This window comes from Amblyomma americanum, chromosome 10 (assembly GCF_052857255.1).
Source record: "Amblyomma americanum isolate KBUSLIRL-KWMA chromosome 10, ASM5285725v1, whole genome shotgun sequence".
NCBI lineage: Eukaryota > Metazoa > Arthropoda > Arachnida > Ixodida > Ixodidae > Amblyomma > Amblyomma americanum.
In genome coordinates, this window is record NC_135506.1 from 97,168,245 (window position 1) to 97,173,622 (window position 5,378).

General features: G+C 45.1%; 1 long non-coding RNA gene across 1 annotated transcript; it reads right to left on the bottom strand.

Annotated features, from left to right (window-relative positions):
• Positions 1-1,888: 1,888 nt before the first annotated feature.
• LOC144106467 (uncharacterized) lies at positions 1,889-3,603 on the bottom strand. The gene is made up of 3 exons (XR_013309017.1): positions 3,327-3,603; positions 2,476-2,537; positions 1,889-2,123 (listed from the first exon to the last, which is right to left on the bottom strand). It is a non-coding gene; the product is annotated as an uncharacterized LOC144106467 (long non-coding RNA).
• Between the last annotated feature and the right edge of the window lie 1,775 nt (positions 3,604-5,378).

The following is a 5,378-nucleotide window of genomic DNA, read 5'->3' on the forward strand; positions in this document are numbered from 1 at the left end:
GAAATGCATCCTTGTACACCGTCTTTCGCCGTTGCTTACGTCGACCTGCCCACTTAGGCAAACAGTTGCTTGCTGTAACTATGTGTTTGATGAATGTGCACGAGGGAAAAGTGTGGTGTGGAGACTGCTAGGAACCAGTAAATCGTTTGTTTTTGCACCACGTTTATTCATTGGTCACAATAATTTTTTTCGCCACAGCTGTTCATACTAGTTTGCCAACTGTAACACACAGCAGGGAAACAAAAGCATGCAGCATCAACAGTGATTTGCATATGCCTTGTCAAGTGCTGCGCAGAGATTGCACAATAACAGTTGTATCTTACACTCTGGCCAAACGGGCGAGTTGGCTGTACATTTTTGAGGCGAACAGTGCGAAAGACATAGCCGGAAAGCACAGGAAACACAGGATGAGCACTCGTCCTATGTTTTCTTTGCTTTCCGTCTAAGTCTTACACGCTGTTTGCCCCTTAAAAAAAAAGCTTCATCTTGACTGCCAGCTTGAATGCTAGTAATCACAGGTTTGGCATGTTGTGCAGACTTGTAGGCTCGATGCAGCCCTGGTTTGCAGTTTTCTGAAACACATTGCATAACTGGTGGAATGCACAGCAAGTGCTACACAAGACATTGCTCTTCGTAGATTTTACTGGACTAAAAAATCACGTTACGTGTAAAAGACGCACGAGTATCACAGACGATGATGCCAACATGGCTGCGTTTGAAGTTGTAAAGGGATCCACAAACGAGAGATATTAACATTGTTGCATCATACCTTTAAAGGCGGAGCTCAAGCATCCGCCAAATTTTTTTTTGCCTGCATTCAACACTAGTTCAGAAGCGACTTTGGACGAATGCTGGCAAGCCTCATTTTTCCTCGGGTCTACTGAGGATAGAACATGGTACAATGCACACAATGGACACTTTACGGAAAAGCAGGAAAAGTAATGCGAAAAAAAACGACTCAGGAACATGCAAACAACCTTAACAGACACAAAATCGAAGTCTTCAAAATTTATCCAGAATCCCCATATTATGGTGCCCTTCATAACTAGTCACTTCAGAACAACTTTGCCCCACATATTGCAATGAAAGAAAACAAGCACTAGAAATTGCGCCTTGTGCACCTGCCACAGCTGCAGGTAAACATTTGAAAGGAATGGAAAATAAAAGAGTATAGGAGGCTTTCACACCTGGCAGAGCTTAAATTACATAACTGGAAGAAAATAAACAGTGTGAAGCATCCGGGCCTGCAGAGCTTACAATAAAAAAATGATGCTATGGCACATGACCGAGATGATCTTGAATAAATACAAAAACAGAAACCTGACAGAGAAGCAGACAATGTAAATAAACAAACACATAAAACAGAAATTTTAGCAAGCAAACTAAAAATAGTTCAATGAGTCTGCACCTGGCAGAGAAGTAAATAATGTTCTTGAATAAATATAAACATATGAAGAGGTTCTTTCATAAAAATAAAAACAAGCAAATAATGACATAAATATGAACAATTCAATGTGGTGCAGGTGGCTCAAGCTGCTTTTGTAAGATTAGCGTCAGTAGGTTCACATTCTGGATGAGCAGTTCTTGCTGACCATTTGACGCCTGCACAGCATCTGTCACCTCCCATATGGCCTGCATGTAAAAATACTTCCAATTACAAATTATTACTGACAACCAATTTTGAGATCTCGCTTAAGCTTTATGTAAAATTTCAGGTGCTGAGATATTTTGGACAAAGTATGGCTGTAGAAGACTCGTGTCAGTTTCATAAACTCAGCTGTCCCAACCACCTCCCACAAGAGGCGTCAAAACAGAAGTAGAGGCGCTCAAAAGAGAGCACTGATATTTATGCTTCAGGTGACGGCTTCGACTCTTCAAAGTGCAGTGTGCGCAGCGAGTACACACCTCCAGCGTGCTTTGCTGAAAAGCAGCGTCCTGGCGGTTCCGGGCGTCAGTAAGGGAATCCAAACGATGCGATTCATACAGCATCTGGCGCAGCACCTTATTGGCCCCATCGTCTCGCCGTCGCTTCCCAAGAAGGCTAGGCGTGGCACGTGTTGAGGGCTGCAGTGGGAGCTCTGGTGTGTGCTGCTGTGAGGGCTGCGGCGAGGGCACCGGTGTAGCTGTCGGGAAAGAAAATGTGCTCATCACGCGGTGGAATACGCAAAACATTTGGTACAATGTGTGAGAGGGCTTGACATAAATATACAGGACAGCAATCTTGGGCAGCATTGTAGTAGCATATTTCATGTGCACATTTGCTAGACTCTAGGAGATGTCACAGCCTCACTGCAAGAGAAATAAACATTCTGCACTGCGTGGCAAAGCCAGAGAGAGATAGTTTTGTGTGTACTGTAGAATCTCTGCAGTATTTTGGCTACTGCTGCAAATGCTGCCAGAGAGTATAGTGCTATTACTTTCAATCAGCTGCCAGAAAGGGTAGTATGGAGCTTGAATAATGGAAAGCCAACTCACGGTCTGTGGGGCTCCGTGTGTCTTGTCGACAACTTGCTGAGGCTCCCCGTTCATCTCCTCTGCTGTAACAGGGTAAAAGGTGCGGCTGATTGGTACTGGCAAACCATGAAACTAAAAGAGCACTAGCAAAAGAGAAGCAATCAATAATGCTCAACCACTTGTCTATGCATTCCTGCACCTCCTCCGAGACTAAAATACACCACAGATGGAATAAACAGTGCTAGCAAGGCGCAAGGCAAAGACATCATGTTTTTAAACGGCCGACCCCTTGTTGTTGAGAATCGACGCAAGCTGGATCCACAGCTCGCGCTTTTCAACAGCTGTGTATGAGTTTGTTAGGTCGGCAGAAGCCCGAGCCAAGAGCGGATGGCTCTTCATAGACTCTATTACGATTAGCTCTTGCTCGCTCGGCATTCTTCGTGTTGGCGCCATTTCGAGACTATAATTCCCGCTTAGAGAATTGCAGCAGCGAACACAGCGGGGAAAACAAACAGGGAATAGTTTCTGTTCCGCTTTTCGAAAGCAGGGAATAACAGGGAAAAACCTTTGCTCTGAGTTCGGGCTAATATGTCTTTACAGGAACATATGCGTGTGCTGCGCTGCAGCAACTTATAGCACAGCCAAGAACGACCGAAAACGAGCAAGGTTGTTAGCGTGCGCCCAACCGCTTTGCTTGGTTCTTGCTCCTTCCCAACAGAATCATTTGTGCCAGACGTTTATGAAGCCAAAAAAGTTGATTTTATCCAACAAGCCGTGCTTCGTGGACGCCTTGTATTTGCTAAAGTGAAAGAAACAGAACCCAAATCATATGCTTGGCATGTGGCATCTTTAAACCAATAACACAGGCTTACCTCAAGTTGTCTTCGTCGATTTTCGGGCCCGACGTTTCGTGCAGGTTCCTTTCTGGAGGCCCGTGACCTTCACTGGCTTCGATAATTGTTATCCGCTCACTTTGGACAACCAAATAGAACCTAGATTTCAGACGACGCCTAAAAAAGCAGGAACTAGCTGTGGGATCAGCTGTTTTTTAGAAGGCCGCCATGTTCAGTGTTTACATCTGCCAGCGCGCCCTCATGGCAACAAAACTTACCCACGAAAGCAGTTATTTGCAAAAGTGGATGTCCTTCTTGTTTTGCTTCATGGCAGTGAGAGTGAAATACACTTTTATGAAAGAATAAAACAATGTTTATTTTATTCACTGCGTATTCTTATAAAAAAGTTAGCATACGGCCCCTTGCCGTGCAAATTGGCCTCTTGTCGTTCAAATAAGCGCTTCCGGGGCGGCACCCTACTAGCCATTGGTTGATTCCGCGTTCCGTCACGCGTTGACGTCTAGCCTTGTCGTCATGCTGTCGTCATTTTGACGTAACGCTCTACAACTTTAGAGCGAGTTCCGTAATTCGGGCCCAGAGCGTGCCAAACAGAGTATCCGTGCTCGACTTACGGCCGTTACACTACCGGGCTACCTTACTACCTCAGCTGCTCTGGGAAGATAATGGCAAATATGCTAAGTGGCCTCTACAAAGGAGTGCAAAGCGTGGCTAGACCAGCGATGCCGTCACTTCATGAATCGATAGACCCCTACTTTTCCCTTCTTTAACACCCCAACTCCCCAACAAACGGCCTTGAGCCTCCCTTTCTTAATAAACAGCTCATTCATTCATTCAAACAAACTGAAGAAATCATCAAAATAAACCACAATAAAACGAAAAAATTTAAAAATTAATGAACAGAAATAGAAATAAAAGAATAAAATGAAGCAAATAAAAACAAAAATTGAAATAATGATTTTGAAATAAGAGTGGAAATAAACTTTAACATTAAAGATTACAAGAAAAAATTAAAAGTACAACGCGTATTGTCGCAGACGAAAAACCAACGTTTCTGAAAGTTTCATGCTTTCGCATTCCTGCACGTAAGCATACTTTAGTGCCCTCAGTATTTTTTACCCGCTGAGGCCTCTCAGTGGTTAGGGCGCTCAACTAATGAGCTGGAGTTCCAGGTTACGATCCCGGCAGTGGCGGTCGCGTTTCGATGCAGGCGAAACGCACAAATGCACCCGTGTGCTGTGCAATGCAATTGCAAGTTAACAATCATCAGGTGGTCGAAATTATTTCGGAGCTGTTCGCTACGCACATCTTTTTTTCTTTCTTCTCTCACTCCCTCCTTTATCTCATTGTTTACGGTTCGGCTCAGGTGTCCATCGAGACGCGACAGATACTGCGCCGTTTGCTTTCCTGAAAAACCAATTTTCTATCTTCCTTTTTTGTGCGGAAGCACTTCCACCCGTGAGAAAGAAAAAAAATATTATCACAACCTTTGTTCGTAAAGTTTCGAGAGAAGAGAGAGAAACAACATTTATTAGCACCCGTCAAAAGGATGATGGGTATCTGAGGCGCCGCTCGGTCCCAGCCATGTCCTCCCCCTCAGCCGTCGACCGGGATCTCTTGGATCTCAGCAGCGGCAAGGGCGAGACGGATGACTTCTCGTTGTTAATTGTCGTCCTCGTTGTGAAGCAGTGCCTCCCAGGACTCATCTGTCCTGTCAAGTTGTCCAAAGGTCGGACATGTCCACATCATATCCATCATGTCCGCTATGCTGTCGTAACGTTTGCACCTGGCGCTGAAAATCTCTGGGCGCCACTTGCTATAAAGCTGAGGGCAAGGGAATACTCCGGTTGGTAGCTTGCGCCGCGCAATCTCTTCGTTTTTGGTTAGCAGCTTACTTGCTTTCGGAAGTACCGCTCTGTCTAATTTTTAATGGTTTAGGATTTCTTGATACGTAATGGATCGTCATCGAACTGTAGGAACTCCTCATCGCGCGAGGTGGACGGGGTTGTGCACATGACGCCACTGGGATCCCGGAAGGTAGCTAATCCTCGGGCCAGTGCATGCGCTTTCTCG